The 20,600-nt window shown below is 40.6% G+C and overlaps 1 long non-coding RNA gene and 1 pseudogene across 1 annotated transcript; one reads left to right on the forward strand and one right to left on the reverse strand.

Moving 5' to 3' along the window:
- Positions 1 to 15,001: 15,001 nt before the first annotated feature.
- On the forward strand, positions 15,002 to 16,197 carry LOC131256372 (uncharacterized). Its single transcript, XR_009176778.1, has 4 exons — positions 15,002 to 15,075; positions 15,189 to 15,260; positions 15,343 to 15,414; positions 16,120 to 16,197. It is a non-coding gene; the product is annotated as an uncharacterized LOC131256372 (long non-coding RNA).
- Positions 16,198 to 17,846: 1,649 nt separating this feature from the next.
- On the reverse strand, positions 17,847 to 19,634 carry LOC131255034 (DNA-directed RNA polymerase V subunit 1-like; annotated as a pseudogene).
- Positions 19,635 to 20,600: the final 966 nt, after the last annotated feature.

Here is a 20,600-nt window from a genome sequence, read left to right on the forward strand (position 1 = left end):
TCAAGTACATGTCAAGTACACATCACCTCTCACCCTTCCCCAAGCAACCCCTAAAGTCAAAAGTTTCTAACAAACCCATACCTTTCTTACACTAAAAACCCCAAAAGTCAAAAAGCTCTTACACCGATCACTCACCACATCCATCACCCATCTCTCTCTCTCTCTCTCTCTCTCTCTCTCTCTCTCTCTTTACAACCCCCTCTCTCTCTCATTCTCAAACCACTTTCCCAAGCAACCAAAATACCACACGTCCCAAGCTCTCCCAAACCTCCAAGAGAGCTTTATGTGTGGCCCACTTCCTAACTCCCTCATCTCCCATCTCAACCATCCAAACTTCATCTCTTCCGTTAGGATCGAAGCTAAGGACCAAAGGAAGCCTAAGGAGTAAGAAGAAGAAGATGGTGGGTGATCTAAGACCCACATTCTTCTCTTTTTGTATTTTCCTTTTTGAGATTTAAGGGCCCACTTGTTGTGGGACCCACTTGATGGATGTATTGATTAAGGGAGGGCCCAATAATGGCGGGGTCCCTCTCCTACACTTCTCTCTCTCTCTCTCTCCCTTTTTTTGTGTATGATGGCTTATGGCCCACTTTGATGCATGACCTTATCCACGCCGCCCATTGATGTGGACCCCAGTGTTTACGTAAGTGGAACATGCACTGTCCAGTAGCAGTTGCTGCTAGACATGGGTAAAACACAAATATCAGGCTGATCTAAACATGTGGGCAATGTGGGACCCACCTTGATGAGGCGTATGCCCACACCGTCCGTTAGTGGGGTATGGATAACAGTGAAGCGTTAACTGACGTGGGGGTGTAGTAACAGTGAAGTGTGGAGTGACATTGGGTGTGCTAACAGTGAAGTGTTAACTGATGGTGGAGGTGTACTGACAGTGGGTGTGCTAACCGTGGAGTGGGTGCTGACGATGGGGTCCATGGGACCCATCCACGCTGTCCATCCATTAGATAGGCCATATCGTGATGCGTGTTGGTCTCCACCATCCCTAGATGGTGGGATCCACCCCACCTATGGGGCCCTCCTTGATGCATGTATCCACACCTAGATCCAAAGCTCAAATGGCAGGCTGAGTGAAAGGTACCTCGTTTCAACGCTGAGGTCCTGGCATTGATTGCCTTGTACGGTGGCTAACATAGAGGTGTGGACTGACGGTGGGGTCCATGGGACCCACCCACGTTGTCCATCCATTTAGGTGGGCCACCCCACTATGTACGTGTTATCCAAATCATCCACCATTCCTGGTCGGTGGGACGCACCCCACATGTGAGCTACCTTGATGTATGTGTATGTCTAGGCCGTCTAGGGCCTGGACGTTGCAAGTTATTAATATAATGTTAATATATTATATTATATCATTTTAATATATAATATGATATGTTATATATTATAATATGATATGTTATATATTTTAATAAAATATAATATTTATATATATATGCGATAGATATATACATCCATGAGGGTGGGCCCTACGGGGGACCCACCTCTACTTTTCTCAAAGGCATCTTTTCTTAAAGGCAGCGAAGCTGCATGTACGACAGCTATATGGCTGCCCTTTTAGACGTCAGCCGGTCTACGGGCCCAGCTGCTGTACACAGCAGCAAGTTCCGTGGGACCCACCTATTCTATCAATGCCGTCTGTCTGTGGGACCCATCATGATGCATGTGTTGTATACAAACTGTCCAATCATTGGAGATATCATTTTATGGCATGAACAAAAGAGTGGGTTAGATCTAAAGTCCAAGTGGACCCCACCATTTAAATAGTGGACAGTGACATCCACCGTTCAAACTCTTAAGGGCCATGGTAGTTTCCAATTAAGTTGGTAATTATTTTCATTTCATCTATCTCCTTGATAACTTATGAATATGTTGGATCTCAAATACATAAGGGTGAGCCAAATTTGATATACATTCGGCCCATTGATTCGACCCATTTAATTTGGCCCATTTGATCGGCCCACTTGAATCAGCCCATTTGAATCGGGCCATTCGAATCGACCCATTTAATTTAGCCCATTTAATCAGCTCACTTAAATCGGCTCATTTAATTTGGCCCATTCGAATCAGCCCATTCGAATCGGCCCATTTGAATCGGCCCACTCAATCGACTCGATGCGATGTATGTGAGGCCCATGAGCGAGGCCTAATGTGATGTATGTGTGGCTGTTACATTATGTATGAATTCCCTATGTAGGCCACTCCTTGGGAGCAATGTTGGTTAGATGTCCACATTGAGGGGCAATGATGGTTAGACGTCCTCATTGTGACCTTCCCTTAGGCCTTGTTAGGCCCATTCTCTTTGTGGGTTAACCGAAATAAGTGGGCCCCATTCACTGTAGACGGATGACTCTATGCTATCGGATTTGATATAATCTATGGACCCCGCTTTGTTTATCTGCTGATTATCGGTGCCGATTATCGAGGCCGATACTGATTATCGACCTTGATTATCGGTGCCGATTATCGACCCTGATTACCGGTGCATATTATCGATGCTGATTATCGGTGCCGATTGACGTGACCGATTTACCGATTCCGATTATTGACCGATTCTAATGTCGTGGCCGATTGCCGATTAGCAATTGAGGTTGATTGCTGATTTTTTGTTGACGTGACCGATTTTCCAATTCTGATTATCGATTGATTTCGATTGTCTTGACTAATTTGCCGATTTTGATTGTTGAGGTTGAGTATTGAGGCCAATTTCGAGTATCAATTCCAATTGTTGAGGCTGATTCCGATTGTCGAGGCCCATTGTGATGTATTCGAGGCCCATGGGATGTGGCCCCATATGGTGAGGCCTAACTTAATGTATATTAGGCCCGTGGGAGCGGCCCATTACAATGTATATTAGACATGTGAGATGCAACCCACTTAATGTATATGTGGCCCATGAGTGAGGCCCATCGTGATGTGTATTAAGCTCTTGAGTGAGGCCCATGGTGTTGTATATTTGGCCCTGGTGTGAGGCCAAGTCCACTGTATGTTAGGCTTTATATGGGCCATGCCTTGGGGCAATGTTGGTTAAATGTCCACATTATCGAGGTTGATTGTCGATACTGGTTATTGATACCAATTATGAGTATGTGACCGCATAGCATCATGATACATGCCCATACGCATCATTTGCATGTTTGTTATGAGATGTGGTTGACCATTACATATGTCATTGGGTAGGTTGTTATGAGACTCTCTGATAGGAGAAGGTTATCTCACATGAGCGCACGATATACGCAGGATTGGTGCATGACTGGATTGTATGACTCATGCATCTTATATTGTGTATTGTGATTACTGTACGCCCTAGCGACATCAGGGCCGTTGCCTCCATAGGCATATCGTGAATGGCCAGATGGAACACCGAAAATGTTTGGTTCAGGCATCGGGCTGCCATAGATGGCCTTGGGTGAAAATCCTTAAAACCCTCTTAGTACTAGAGGATGCCCCTACGTCGAGACCGAGTGGATGTACATAAGCGCCCGAGTGTCGAATACAAGGAGGCCGCGTCTCCCATTGTGTCGTGGTCGGTTGGGAGGGGGTGTAGCCTTACCCGCCCTAGGGAGTAGGTATAGCTAGGCTGAGTTTGACCAGCTGGAGGAATGGGTCTACTATCAACGAGCCGGGTAGGTATTGGCAGACTACTGGCCAGATGGATAGTGAGGTCTCTTTGACTTACCCAGTTGTGCGCTTGATGGGGCGGTAGGTGCAATGAGGTGTACTAGACCCTGGCGATGATCCCAAAAAGGAACTGTACTGATATATGGACTTATTGAGTAGGAGATGCATACTTATGCATTCTTTTCATTCACTATTCACTCGAGCTGGTGGTGTGCAACTAATTGTTGTGTACCTTCGCATGGCCAGGATTTCGGTTGGGGGCACGACTAACCTGAGATCAGGAGTTCACCACATTAAGTCTAACAATCCAAATTTAGGTATGGGACTGGTTTGGATAGAAGTCCCTTGTGATGGACCCATAGCCTGCGATACTACGTACTATCATCCCGACTTCACTCCAGCTTGGTCATTTCATTCGCACCGCATATTACATTGCATGTACAATACTTAGCATTTTGGGTTGCCATGTTTCTGCATTGATATGGCCATTAGTACTCATGCCTTGCATCGCATAGCCCTGGTACGACTGATGACACTCGTAGGCTTATCAGTATATTTTCGCTTATTTCAATATTGTATGATTTATGACATTGTATCCTCGGCATCTAATATTTGGCTCGCTTTAACTCATCATTTGCATAATTGATTTGCGTTGTGTACCCTGATATTGTATGACTTATGGACTTGTCAGTACTTCTGCTTACTCTGATATTGCTTTCTTGGCACTTACCTTGTGCACACACTTTCTGTAACGCCCTGAAATTCGGGGGTCGAGCATAACTCAGCTCTCGAGTTTCACAACATCACTTATGCAACATAATTAATGATGAATGTATGTTGACTATATTAGTGCATAAAACATAGAATAGATTAAGCCAAAACACAGATATGATTCAGGGATAAGTGAATAAAGCAAGCGGAAGACTTATAGTAAAATATGTACAAGTGTAAATCCCTGAATTACATATACAATCCAGATCATGTGAAAGTGTTATTTATCAAAATTTAAGTATCAAGTTACATCATTTCAGTCCCCAAAAATAATCCCAGAGATCCCGCGCAACAGACCGAGGCTCGCTAGAACCCGTCTGAAAACTGCATATAGGAGAAGGCAGCCTCGTCGTCATCCAGCTCCCGCTCTGCCTCAGACGTCGCATCCACATCTGCAACATCAGGGCCTAAGACAGAGTCTGGTGGGTGTGTAACACTGCCCCAGAAACGTGGGAGTGAGTGATCAACTCAGTGGAACAATAAGGCACTGGTTAACATGTTATCAGTTCAATCAAACAGTAATGATAAAGCAGGATAAGTAATTAAATCCTAAGTACTCTTGTTAATACAAGTATGAATGCAATATGATGCGTGCCCTCACGCGTACACCCTCAGCGTCTTCATCTTACGTTACGTATGACATCGCCTCAAAGTGCGCCACATCTACAAAGCACATGCAAATGCGGTGCATGGATATGATTACCAAGTTGTTATTAGTCCATTTCACACAACAGGATTGGGAAGCTAAGATACCTTCCTCATATCACCGTCCAAACAGTGATCCATACTAGGGTCGTCAATCCTAGATATCTCATACGATCATATAGTTGAGGTCGTAGCAAAGGGCTCGTCACCAATCAATGCACACCTTTCATGCCCTTACTACCACAGATCGGCTCGTCACCTCCTTGCGGTATCCAGGTATGCTCGAGGTCACTACAAAGGGCTCGTCACCAATCAATGTAGGCCGACAAAAACGAATATAGTGTCCCATACCACCATAATCGGCTCACGAGTTTAGTTGCTCACTGGTCACTACGGGGAGGCTCGTCACCCCAGCGTAGGCCGACAGCTCGACCACGGTGTCCCATACCACCATGTCCAGCTCATGAGTCTTAGCGGATCAAGTACCATAGTTAATAGGATTTCACTAGTAAGTTCGGTACCCTAGATTCAAGCAATAGCGTCCATACAAGGTTAACATACATCGGACAATCGGGTTACTTGACGAACTCGACTAGCACGAGCGCACGTTGAATTGAGCGACATAGAGTGCGCAAACACTCCGCGTGGCCAAACCACTGCCGACAACTCTAATACGACTCGGGTTCGTCTAATACGTCTTACGTGGCGAAAGCAATCTCAACCACGTATATAGGGTCAATTACCGATTTCCTGGACTAAGGCATAGTCCCAAACACCTTACACAACTACAGATATTCATATGGAATGTAAAGCAGTAATGGATCAACAACTCAACTCATGGTACATACACATCTGAAGAATATCAACTTAACATAAATGTAAGCATAGGAGATGCTTGAATTTAAATAACTTGGAATGTAACTGCATAAAGGAAAACATGCGCATCCATAGGAGTATTGAGAATCACTTCTCAACGCCCGCAACAAGTGTAATAAGTTACACTTAGATCATTCATGCATTTCTACAAACACTTAGCATACATGGAACAACATACATGACGCATGTTGAAATACATGCACTTAGACAATTCCTTTTACCAAGGAGTCGTCATACATGCATCTAGCATACATACATGACAAATAATCATGGCAAACACAAGTGCGTATTTTATACGTATACGGTACTTTATAAATACACTTAGAATACACAAATCTCAATATAGCACATGCATATCAGGAAAGCAATGTAAACACAACATATGACATGTGAAATCTCATCCATAGCAAGAATAAATCACTAACTGGGATTGAAAGCCTTGAAAACCATAACCTATACACTTAAAGTCCGCACCTTAAGCGAAGAAAGAACCGCCGAACTGATTTAGACGAGTTGTCTTCGTCAACGGCGCTAGAATACCCTAAAATAAGGATAGAAATGAGATACAACAACACCAAAACTAATCTAAGCTCTAACACAGGTTAGGGTTAGCTTAACTTACCCCAAAGGAACTCAGAATCGTCAGAAGAACGATTCAAAGTGAAGGTTCGAAGATGAAGAAGAACAAGGAAGAATCAAGATGATTCACCAACTTATCTCTCTCACTTTCTCTCTCTCTTCCACTCTCTTTCCAAGCTAGGGTTAGAGAAAATTCGTATGGAAATGAGAGCTAGGGTTTAAGGACTATATATAGGCCTTAAAATGATGGAAATAACTCCAGGGTCAAGGTATACTTAGGTTATAACCAAAGTAAGCCTTTCTCGATCCAACGAAGCACTTCTGGTGGGCCTATAACCACGAAAGGTCGGACTTAAGCTCCTTGACCATGGATCTAGGTCAAGCAGAGATTTCATACCGACCGGCTCTTCAGATCAGCCGTGGCGGACCACACTCAATTCAACGGTCACGGAAACTCGATCAGGTCCACAAGCACTAGGATATGCCTGGGCCAACCATCCTGATCAGAGGGTGAAATTGGGTCAGAATCCAACGGTCAGAATGCTTAAAATCGTCGCACAAGCGACACGACTCAGATTGCAATAAAAGCTTAATAAATTCCAACCGTTCTCACACTCTTCACTCCGAACTCAAGCAAATCGACCTAGAACATCAGATCGACTTGATTTTCGAGGTGAATATCAAGCCCAACTCGGTGACCACAACAGCCTAAGATCATCGCCATCGGACTTTCGACGCGCTGTCCAGGTCCGATCCAGATCTTCCAAAAATTCTCCAGAACAACTGGATTTAGCGATGAATCCCAGATTTCAGAGTAACGTAGCGCTCACTAATCTACACGTTTAGAGCCATGCAGATACAATTTAAAGTGATTGATGCGGATTTCACAAGCAATCGAGTAAAGCGCTAATTACCCCAAAACAACTACTTAAGGAAAGATTAGCACAGAAATTCCAAGGTCGTTACACTTTCATTACACTTTCACCACTCACTAAGCTTTATATAAGCTTATGTACGATAGATGCGTGCAGGTGGCGTCAGGTTGCAACAGCATTGAGCTTAGAGCGTGCAACGGACTTATGGAGCTTTGATTTTTTACATATGTATTTCTCTTTCGGCACTTGGGTTCGGGAACGGGTTTAGGTTTGGGTTTTCAAGTTTAGGTTTAAGTTTAGGCTAGGGACTTGATATTAGGATTAGGTGTAAGTTTAGGTTTAGGTTTAGGGATTTGAGAATAGGTTTGGGTTATAGTTATGGGTTTAGGTTAAGTTATAGGTTACAGCTTTAGGGAAATGAGGAATGGTCAAGGTTTAGGTTTAGGAAATTGGGTTCGGGTTCGGAACCGGGTTTAGGTTTGGGTTTTCAAGTTTAGGTTTAGGTTTAGGCTAGGGAGTTGAGATTAGGATTAGGTGTAGGTTTAGGTTTAGGCATTTGAGAATACATTAAAGGAAAAGGTTTAGGTTTTGGTATTTGATAATAGGTTTAAGTTATAGGTTTAGGTTTAGGGATAGGGACTTGAGAATAGGTTTAGGTTATAGGTTTAGGTTTAGGCATTTGAGAAGCTTTTAAGGTTTAGGTTTAGGTTTAGGTTTAGGGATTTGAGAATAGGTTTGGGTTATAAGTTTAGGTTTAAGTTTAGGGATTTGAGAATAGTTTTAGGTTATATGTTTAGGTTTAGGTTTAGGTGAAGGTTATTGGTTTAGGCTAGGTTAAGTTATAGGTTTTTGGTTAAGGTTTAGGTTATAGTTATAGGTTTTGGGATTTGAGGATAGGTTTAGGTTAGGTTATAGGTTATAGCTTTAGGGAATTGAGAATAGGTCAAGGTTTAGGTTTAGGAAATCGGATTTGAGAATAGGTTTGGGTTATAGGTTATAGGTTAAGGTTTTGGGTCATAGGTTTTGGTTTAGGTTAAGGTTATAGGTATAGGTTAAGGTTTAGGTTTAAGTTATAAGATATAGGTTTAGGGAATTGAGAATAAGTTAAGGTTTAGATTTAGGTTTTGGATTTAGGTTTAGGTTTTAGGTTTTAAGTTAAGGTTTAGGTTTAGGTTAAGATTGAGGTTTAGGTTATAGGTTAAGGTTTTAGGTCATAGGTTTTGGTTTAGGTTAAGGGTATGGTCCCTGCAAAGCAAATATAGATATAAACAAGGCCATCCGACATAAATGCCAGGCCCCTTCCAATGCTGTCCATAAAAAATGGACAGCTTCATCATGATCATAATAGCGGTTCCCTCTTTCCAGGGAACCCGCTCTTCCGAATAGCTCCGACGCACATCCGGGTCTACTCCATTAATTTCGATCAAATATATAAACACGGTCTGTCCAAATGGCCAGGCCCCTCCAATGTTGTCCATAGGAAATGGACAACCATCATGGTCATAACAGCGATTCCCACCTTCCATGGTCACCCGCTCTTCCGGATAGCTCCGACGCACATCCGGGTCTGCTCCATTAATTTTGAGCAAATACATAAACACGGCCTGTCCAAATGGCCAGGCCACTCCAATAGTTTAGGCTTTCTTTACCTTCCATTGGATGCTTTCAAGGTGCAGATGGCCATTGAAACACACATACATCTTGGGAATTGCTTCTCAAAACCGCAGACTGGTTTTGTTTTGAAACTCGTTCATCTCACCTAAAAACCTGTCACATAATGAATCACTGTAACCACAATGATAACTATTGTCTATGCACTATAATGAACAAATTATTATTATTATTATAGATATCTGTAATTACAACATGGATGTTGGAGTCACTTATGAATGGGTAGAATGGCATATAAAGATTATAATCGACCTTAGAAATATAAATGCCATTATAGATAATTGTAATTACAACATGGATGTTGTGTGTGTCTATTTCATATGCACCTCAACATATATGTCTGTGTGCATGTGCAGGTGTGTGTGTCCATATATATATATATATATATATATATATATATATATATATATATATATATATATATTGTATTAGAGAAGGGAAGGGATTATTTAAATCATTAACAAAAGAAATATATGAATATTAAAAGATGTTGACTTCTTCATAAAATGCTCAGGCCTATAAAGAAATGGAACCAATGTCACCCATGAACATCTACTATATAGAATTTCTTAAGGGCCATAGAAGTTTTGGATCAAGCTTATTTTAATGTTTCCCCTTTGCCCATGCCCGTATGATCTTATGAATAGGTTGCATGACAACTAACCATCTGCTAAAGGTTCATATAAAACCTCTATTTTAAGGAATGGCTAGAGGTTGGTGCTCTGTGGACCCCAACATGAAGTATATGTCCCATCCATGCTTTCCATACATTTTTTCAGATAATTTTATACTATGAACCCAAAACTGAGGTAGATCAAATTCTCAAGTTGGTCACACAGTGTTGATTGAAATCTCACCATTAAAAACTTCTTGCATTGATATTTTTACTTTTCTATAACCAGACCTTTTTTTCTGGTTATAGAAAAGTAAGTAGACCTTTCTTCTGACTATAGAAAGTTGACCTCTCTTAAGCCTTTGACTTATAAATGGTGAGGAAAGTCTGGGGGTTTCTTCTTTAAGTTACTCAACGTTCATGGTCATTACAAAGTAGATTGTGGATCTTTTAAATGGTGGATTGTAGGGTCCTTCCAATTGAGTCGGTGAGTTGTATGGAGGTTGCTCCCTTTAGCTTGTATGTGGGGAATATGGAAAGAAGAAAGTAGGTGAGCTTTCTTGTAATATCTTGTCATTGATATTTGTAGTGAAGGAAAGAATTGAACACTTCATCATAAGTTAAGACTGGTACTGAAGCTTTTAAGGCACCAATGCCTCAATATGGGGTGGTGGTTGGAACTTGGTCAGTTTTTAATTATGTCAAGCATTGGGAGAAGATTGACCTTTTGGTGCCTAGGCTTGTGAAAATTGAATATGGAAGTTCAAGGGGGAATCTTGGTGGCTTGGTAGTTGGCGGTGTCATTAGAGAAGAAGCTTGTTGGGTTGGTGCAGCTTCTTTCAATCTACTAAGCTACTCACGCAATCTTGCCTATGGGTAATTGTGCAAGCATCAATTGGAATATCTAGGTCGCCAAGCTTGATCCCTTTTTTTAGTTGAACGCAAACCATTGACGTATTTCATTTACTGACAATTAATTCTTAGTCAACATATTCAAAGGGTAGGATTGCTCCATCAAGGCAAATTTTGGGGTATAGTCCATACACGAGCATGCGCAACAACCCAACAGCCTAGATGGCTAAACTGTGGTAATGGGTTCACCATTACAAACCAAAAACCCATATTGTGCATATCCTTGTACAGGGATCATACAATTAGTGAAAATCCACACCCTACAACACTTAAAGAGTAGATCCTAACATGTTGATTGAGCCGGCAGTGAACACCCCAGACTGGCAAAGACCAGGGTTCAAGTCACACTGATGTACCAGTTGCAGTCCTGCCCAAAATGACTATGTAATCCACCAAGAAAAAGCGTAGAGATTTGAAAATGAGCTTGATCAGGAATTCAGGTCTTGAAATCAAATAAAACAAGCTGCCTCAATGAAAATTAACACATTGAGCACAAAATGCATGGAGAAATGCAAGCCATTCCACCACACATGCCACCATAGAACACGTCTCAAAGACCCCATCAATTCATCAGGTGGAGTCAACTGTAAACATACCCTTGCCCAAAAGATCAGGTGGGCCACATACGTATGAGAAAAATGACAACGACCCGCCAAATGAGTGGAAATCTCGATTTTGTGGTCACGGAGCCGCAAACCCCCCGGTGGCACCCCAACCCCACTAGATGAGTGGCCCATATCAGGCAACAAGTGTGCCAAGATGGCACACGTGACAAGATCGCATCGGCATTTACGAAATGAAATTTCTATATTTTGACATGATTCAACTACCGCAAGAGAAAAACGAACTACATGGATTAAAATTCAAGAAATCAAGGGGAGAGAGAGAGAGAGAGAGAGAGAGAGAGAGAGAGAGATAGAGATTTTCGAAGAGAAGCTTACGAGGTTTTGAAGGAGCCGGAAGCGGCTGCGGAGCTGGTAGTGGCTGCGGCATTTTCACAGCTTCCACCATCTGGAAATCTCTGTGAAAGAGAGAGAGAGAGAGACCGTATAGCCTAGGGTTTGGTTTGGAAGAAGGCCAGGAGTCGCATTGACTCAGGCAGCGCTAATATTGGATGGAAATTGGATTGCGTACTAAGTTACTCAGTACGCTCTTATCGTACAGAGTAAACTCGGTTGGGCTCACCGAGAATGCATGTGGTTTATCCATGCCGTCTATTCGTTTTTTCAGATCATTTTAGGGGTTCAACCCAAAATTGATACATATACAAAGCTCAAGTGGATCATACCACAGGAAAAAGTGAAAGTATTGATTTCCACCATTGAAAACTTTCTAAGGCCCCCAGTGATGTTTATTTGACATCCAACCTATTCATGATATCAGACAGACATGGATGAAGGGAAAAAACAAACATTAGCTTAATCTAAAACTTCGGTTGCCCCCAAGAATTTTCAACTGTAGATGTTCAATTCACACTGTTTTCGATGGTGTGATCCAATTGAGATTTTTATATACTCTATTTTTGGTAGAAAGCCCTAAAATAATGTGTTAAAATAGATGGATGGAGTGGATACAATGCATAAATGACAGTGGGGCGCACAGAGTTTACTCAGTAAGCTTGACGTACTGAGTTACTCAGTACGCAACCCGCTTCTTATTGGATGGAGGGCGATAAACCTAATCCTCGGGCCGAGGACAATACTATCACGTAAAACATTTGATCCTCTACCGGAGGAGGCAGGTTTAGGGCTGTCAATGGGCCGAGTTAGGGCTGGGTCGAGCTCTGTCCAAGCTTAAGCCCGGCCTGTAATTTTGAACCTAAGCCATGCTCGTGATAAGCCAAAATATTCTAGACCGAGTACAGCCCAGGACATATACACAAAGCTCAACCCAAGTCCGAGCAGGGTAAGTTACAAAAGCCTATCTTGTTATACAAAGCAGATGCAAATAATGGTGAAAACGTTGATGTACTTGTCTGCATGCTTCTACTGCTGCTACTGCACTCACTCCCTCCCTTCAGTCTTCCCTATTCAACCGTGGACGACAAATCACATACCCCATATGGAGCTGCTGTTGTTGCTTCTACAATATTAGAAACCCCATGTGTGGGGACTGTCATGGGATGGTTGATGTTGCAGGGAGAGGGAGATCGAGAGAGGGAGGGAGAGTGAGAGGGAGATCGAGAGAGAGGGTTGAGATCGGGAGAGGGAGATCGAGGGAGAGGGTTGAGATTGAAGGAGAGGGAGATTGAGAGAGGGAGAGGGAGATCGGGAGAGGGAGATCGAAAGAGAGGGAGATCGAGAGAGGGAGGGAGAGTGAGAGGGAGATCGAGAGAGAGGGTTGAGATCGGGAGAGGGAGATCGAGGGAGAGGGTTGAGATTGAAGGAGAGGGAGATTGAGAGAGGGAGAGGGAGATCGGGAGAGGGAGATCGAAAGAGAGGGAGATGGAGCTCGCGTTTGGGCATTTTGGGCATTTTGGAGGGATTAGGGCGTTTTGGCGACGGAAATAATCCAGTAGTCTGCAGGATATTTATATAAATGTGACTCTCAAGCCATGTGCGTGTATATGAGGCGCGCACCCATGGCGCTGGTACCACCGTAACTAACCTTGCAACTGTTTTGGGCCCCATGCCATGGATTGACTTGATTTTTAAGCCGCAGGCCCACCATGGAATGGTGCATCTGACTGATGGGGTACATGTTCGACACCCATCACGGTGGGGCCCACACAGCTTGACCGTATGGAACCTTTTCAAATAATATATATATATATATATATATATATATATATATATATATATGTATGCAGTGATCCCGACCTTATTTGAAACCATATAAAATACTACTAAAAAATAAGAAATGTCCAAATACATTTGTCAAGAAAATTTCCTTATGATTTAAACAAGGATTAGTGTAACCTTATAGAAACACAAACACAACTTTATCATGCTCTCTTATGCTCCTACAAACATCTATTGCACAAACTCGTCGATACAAATGAAATACAAATCATCATTTAAGCCATATCCCAACTAATTGGGGTGAGCTCGACCATGTAAATAATCTTATCTATCTCAAACCCGACTTAAAAGCTTAGATCCAATGATTCGATAAGTGCACAAAGCCAATTGGATTTAGGTCCAGGTCTTCAAAAATAAGATCCGGACCTAAAAGGACTTGGACCTGACAAGATCAGGTCTTCTCTCTGGTTTTGCATAGTAGAGATTTGGCATAAAATCTATTGGTGAAAAGCTTTTTATCTCTTAACATGCTCATCTATATATAAAAAAATTTTAAAATATTTTATAATAAAACATCATGGTGATCCCCGGGAAGATTGCAATGGTTAATGTATTTGTTCTCACTGTTTCCCCATAGTATGGCCCACTTAGACAATGGATCTATCTCATTTTTTAAATCTCATTCTATCATAGTTCGGAGAAAATGATGGACGAAGTAGATTTTACACTGTTATCGTAGTTAGCGCACAACAATTCATATCATATTGTGTTTTCTCTTCATTCATATCTTTTTGATATTATAAACATGAGGGATGTCAAATAAACATTATTATGCGCCCAAGGAAGGTATCAACGGTGGAAATCATTATTCCACACTATTTTGTGTCGCATGGTCCACTTGAGTTTTATATTTATCGAAAATTTGGAGTTAACCCACACTGTTCCTCCATTTTTTAAGATCGTTTTAGAGAACTATTTAAAAAATGATTCATATCCAAATATTAATTAAATGAACAACACCACATAAAAGAGAACAAATTGGCCACTCCCCCTGACACCATCCACTGGCTTGTGGTTAGTACTCTGTGGGCCACACCATGATGTATGTATTTAATCCATGCCGTCCATCTATTTTTATAGATCATTTTATGATATAAGAGAAAAAATGAGGTATATCTAAATCTCAAGTGGACCACATTACAAGAAAAAGTGTTGGATGAACGTTGACCATTAAAAACGTTATGGGGGCCGTAAAAGTTTTAGATCAAGCTGATATTTATAGTTTCCCTTCATCCGGGTCTTTATGACCTAATCAACATATTAGATTTCAAATAAACAATACAGTGGGCCTTAGGAGGATTTTAATAGTGGATATCCAATCATTATTGATTTCCTGTGGTGTGGTCCACCTGTGACTTATATACCTATCAATTTTTCTATGAAGCCCTAAAATGATCTCTAAAAATAGATGAACAGAATGGATGACACACATACATCATGGTGGGGCCCACAGAGCACCCTCCACCAGTAGCCAATCCGTCTCCCAAATTTGGGCGCGCGCTCAAAACAGAGCCGCGCCCAAAGAGAGGTATTTCACTCTCTCTCTCTCTCTCTCTCTCGCTTTTATTTTGCCTCGTAGCAAATATCGGGGTCTTAGATCGTAATTTCTGCTCTTGTCCAATAGCGATCTTTCTCGCAACTATCTCAATGGATCGATCCCTGCAGCATGGGCTTCCCTTCCTCTCACCGATTTGTAAGTCCTCTTCCATAATTGCATCTGGAATCTTCTATAACTAATCTACAAAACCCTCTCTTCCTCTCTCACTCTCTGAGGGACATACCCGAAAAATTGTTTGAACATTGTAGGTCGCTTTTGGGAAATCACATTTCTAGAACAATTCCAAAGGAGCTAGGAAACATCATGACACTCAAGTCACTGTATGTGATTCACAACTTTCATTTGATTAGGCAGATGAATTGCGTTTAGCTACTATTATTCATGCAATTCGTGAGTTTGCAGAGTCATTGAAGTTAACGAGGTCGAAGGACCTCTTCCTCCAGAGCTTGGTAATTTGCGCAGCTTGGAGAGATTGTAAGATTCTCTGTTTTGCCACTGCAATTTTTATTTTTTTATTTTTCAAATAGTGACCTAATTCTCATTTCATAGTTATCTTTCAGGGAATTCATATCTTTACTCATCTTGATTGATATTTTCCATTAGCATCTTTTCTTTCTACTTTTGGTAATTCAGGAGTACAAATTTGTACTGTTGTATCACCAATGTTGAAAGAAGGTTGCCATTATCAATCAGGGCAGGTGCAAATAGTGTCACCCTTATCTTTATTACATTTGAGCAGCTGCTAAGATTTGTGACCTGAATTGAGAATCTCTAAAATTTAAATGTTATTTATTTATTTATTAGTTCTGGTTGCCTCCTATGTCCTAATTAAACAGAAAATGTGATTAATGTGTAAATATACGCTGGCCATTGTTAGGTTACATTGGTGAACAGAATGGCTGAGGGTCAACCAATTGCGAAGTGTTTATGCTATTCAACACTATCAGTTGCCGGTCAATATGTGGTGTTGAGAGGACTCCACGACGATTTTAAGGAGTGGAATGCCCTGCTGGGTCCACACCGCGTAGCAGGTGTGGGCCTCACTTATCACCACCATCTGATAATGATCAGTTGGTAGTGATTGGCATACAGCCTATGGTGATAATAAACAATAGGTGTTTTTTTTAAAAAAAAAAAAAAACTTTTTTCCTAACATAATCCAATATATTACTGGTGCAGCCTTGCTTGTTCGAATAACTTGACAGGAGAAATACCTATTACCTTCGGCAACTTGAGAAACTTGACGGACTTGTATATCAATTCTTCACTAGTCACTGGGGTTGTCTTTTCCATTTAGAAATTATAACTTATTAAACTCCATTCATATTATTTCTGTAAGATCCCTGATTTCATCGGGAACTGGACACGACTCAAGAGGCCGTAAGAACTTTATTTGATATGTTTTCAATGTAAATTGCTTCTTGCTTCTATATGAGAACATCTATATGAACCATGATTCTAAACCACTGCAGGCATATGCAAGGCACATCTATGACGGGACCTATTCCTTCCAACATCTCTTTCTTGGTGAATCTAACTGAACTGTGAGGGCACATTCCATGTTCTTTTCTTGCTGCTTTATTACTTAGAATTTTCTTGGATTCATACCCAGCCTTGGAAGTGGTATGAAATGAATTACTTTATTGAATCCAATATATTTTGATTTTCAGGAGGATATCTGATTTGAATGGATCGAGCATGCCTTTCCCTGCATTGGGGGATATGACCAAAATGCAGAAATTGTGAGTTGAATGGATATACCCCTGATGGCATAAATATATCATTGTTCGTTACTTCTTTTGTTTCTAGTCTATATCCATTATATTATGAACTTACGTTTTGTGTTTGCTCTAATATAATAAGATGTCAATTTTAGATTTCTTCTCTTCCTCTCTATGCTTGAAAGAATGGGATTTTGGTTCAAATGCATAAGATGGACATTGAAATCATTGGTCTTCTTTGATTTTTTTTCTTTACCATTTCTTCTGTAAAGTGCTTCTAAGTTGTTTGAACTGATGCAGGTAAGAAGTTCTGGAATGTGTTTCATCTGCAGCCTATGCGTGATCAGAAGGTACAATTCCAAAAAAATATCATCTAATTTCACATTATTTCCATTGCTTTATGATTATACAATTCCAAAAAATGAGAACCAGAGGTTAACAGTACACAGACTGTTGAAATTGATGTTTTACCAATAGATCACTACTATGATGCCTTAGGAGGGCCTGAATTGGATACTCTCAGGGTACATGGACTTTTGTTTTTTTGTTTTTTTGCTACTGTTGTTGTGCTCCATTTACTTCGTTCAGCTGACAGGATATCGTCTCTATAATTATAAATGTTGTTTCAAAGCAAGCGTGGAGTGCTACTAATTTGGAGAGATCCGACATAAATAAAGTCTTCTATTGATACGAGAGCATAATCAAGTTCTCAAATCTGCATTTGATTGATAATTATCTTAATGGCATTAGTGCTAACATGGAATGCATATGCAAAGTTAGTTATTTATGTGCAAAAAAAAAGAAAAAAAAAGAAAAGAGAATGTGGTCCCGACCCAATTGAGGAAGTTATGCCCAAAGTGTAGTTAGCATAGTGTCCTAGTGGGAATCAGAAGTTTAACTGGTAATGGTATCATCTCTCCTTGATAAGGGCAATAGTAATGGATAGATGATTGAAAGGAGAAATGAAGTCAACCATATAGGGTACGTTCAATTTATTTGGGTGCATTTTCAGTTAAACTGATACCTTTTTATTATTATTATTTTTCATTTTCTTCAGATACTGAATCTGCTAAGGCATTTAGAAGACAACTGAAAGAGACAATCTACTCAGTGCTGTTTGATATGAATGTTCCTGCTGTTTGTAGAAGAAGTGCAAGCATGGCAGTGAGACCACTTCTCATCACATTATTGCTGAAGTGTGCAACATTCGCAGGAAGACAAATAAATCTTCTTAAAAAAAGGTGAAAGAGCGTGCTTCTTTCTCCCAAAGCAATTTATAACCTCTTGACAAGAGTGCATGATCTCATCCATGCTCCGCTCGAGTACTTCAAGCGCATCTTATCAAGGTGAATGTGGCCAACAAGGCCTGTATCCGCTTCTGAACTTTCAGGTATTTGTCGATGCCTTTAAAGCGACTTTTTTCAAACGATTCTGAACTAAATATGCTGCATTCTCCTTGCAATGCATTTTCCCATAGAAGCACTCATTCAAATATAGAATAACTCTCCGATCTATAATATCATTCTTGAAGTTAACTTTGCACAAAAGTATTTCCTTCATCGACTCCCATGAAGAGTTGTTGCTCTGAGAAGAATCAAGAACTGCTTTATATGCAGGATTTGATACTGCAGTAGCAGCTAATACACCAACTGGTTCACCAGCAAGAGACCTGCCAGGACTATTTTTGTCCACTGTCCATACTCAAATTGAATTATAGAATTGTTGCAGAGGTTTCTCACTGTCCCATCATAACAGATAACGACATCTCTAAGTGTGGCCATTAGATTTTTAAACAAAGTTCTGGAAGAACGGATCAACACTTCCCTGGATGATATGGAATGGACCAACTCTTCATAGGGGGTTAGACCTTGAAAAAAGGAGCTCTTAACTAACCCAAATGCCTTAGAAGGATAGTCAACACCATTAATAGAATACTTATTTTGGAAGTGGAAACTCATATCACCATTAACAGAATACTTATTTTGGAAGTGGAAACTCATATCCTCAACCAAACGCCTTGAATAAAACTTCCCTTGGTCATAAAGTTGAAGCCCCAAAAAGCCAAGTTGTTAAACAACCTTACTGATAGCTGAATCATTTTTAGAATCTATCAAATTACCCAAAGCAGATAACTTTAGAATACGAGTCACGATTGGCAGTTTTATAGTTTTCAGGTAGCTTTCCACTAACAACTCTACAAGTTCATTGTAATTTGATCTCAAGTGAAGCAGCAAAGGTGATATGTCCTGAATTTTCTTCTTTATATCTTCAGTAACAGTCTTGGGAATGTCAAAATCATTCAGGCCAACATTATATCCTTCTAAAAGAGAATCTCCTTCAGCAATGGCTGCAACATATTAAAGAACTTAACAACCTCTTCTATTCCCTTCTTGTCAAGAACAGAAGTAACAATCTCTGTGAATGATGACTGCGGTAAATCTCTATTGAAATCAATCCTCACCATTTCACTTTTACTGATCAAATGCCTCTCCCCAAAGTAGTAAAAAAATGCAGGTAAAGCACTCTGTACCATTTGCAAAACAGTCCACAGAGGACCTGTATGGTGAGCCTTAAGCAAAGCAGGTTCCAGTAAACTGGTGAAACACACAGCCAACTGTTGCGCAGTCGCTTTGTTCAAGAAAAAAGTCCTAAACATGAGTTTAAGTGACAATAAAGAATCATGCACCAGTTGTAAATTCAGACTACCACTATGAGAACTACAGATTTGCTTTTCAACACTAAACAGCTCCAAAACTTCTACCTTTGCTGCTAGAGACTAGATAAAATATATGAACACAATCCCCATCAAAATCTGCACCTAGGGGGAGCACAAATAAGGGGATTGATCTTAACAGTATGGTCGTCATGCACATAGACAGAAAATGCTTGTAATGAATGTTTATGAGTACTAGGTGGCCTATTAATGAAAACAATGTCTCCGTCCATAATCCGCCTATTTATGATTTGACCAACTTTCAAATCTGATTTAGTTTACTTTGATTCTCTTTTTTTCCAATTTGGTTTTGAAAAATTTGAATGTTGGAGAAGTGCTACCGTGATTTGTCTGGATGTATTTAAGTGACTATTTTGTGTGTTCTCTACACCATAATGAGTCTTTAGAAAGTTGTGAGGTGCATTGGACAAAGAAAGCTGAAGGAGATCTAATAGTCCAATGCTCCTGAGCTTTCACAAAGACCATTTTTCAGTGAAGCTATCATCTAGAAATGCAATAATCATTTCAGTGAAGCTGAAATGACCAATTTGAAACTATCATAGTATTTGTATTGTGTGATCATTACTCCAAGTTCAACTAGAAAGGAATGTAATTGCAATTTGTACTCCATTATGAATAACACTAACCGTCAATACAGTTCAATCGTTGCCACCTAATTGAACTGAGCAATTGCAATCCAACTCAGGTGTGTTTCAAAATGCAGCGTAAAAGATGCATTTAGATCAATGGATTATTTCTAGCCTGGTGAACCTGTGATTAGCTCTGTTTTGAGCTTGTAGATTATCTTTGCATTAAGTCGATGAAACTCAATCAGGCCTTGAAAGATTTAAATTTTATTCTGTATTGTGACTTGAATAAAAGATATGATGTCATTGAGAAAACCCAAAAGCCACAACTCAGTTTTTCATTTTTTCTTTTTGCAGTGGCTATAAGTACATGCCTTATCAACTTTTGGCTTGCCATGTCACGATGGAGGTGAGTTTCTTGGCTGTTAACTGGTAGCTCTTTGTTGGAAAGTATTCTTCTTCATCATGGTTATCAAACAATTCTGTTACAACAAAAGTGGCTGATGTGCCAGTCCATGTTGGCATTGAGTTGTAGTTTGACCACCAAGTGTGTCAGTTTTTGGGTATCACTCTGTGATTAGAGTTCATAGAGAACCCACATACATGTTATGGAGTCACAAATCATATGCCTGTTTTCAG

This window comes from Magnolia sinica, chromosome 9 (genome assembly GCF_029962835.1).
Source record: "Magnolia sinica isolate HGM2019 chromosome 9, MsV1, whole genome shotgun sequence".
In the NCBI taxonomy this organism is placed as follows: domain Eukaryota; kingdom Viridiplantae; phylum Streptophyta; class Magnoliopsida; order Magnoliales; family Magnoliaceae; genus Magnolia; species Magnolia sinica.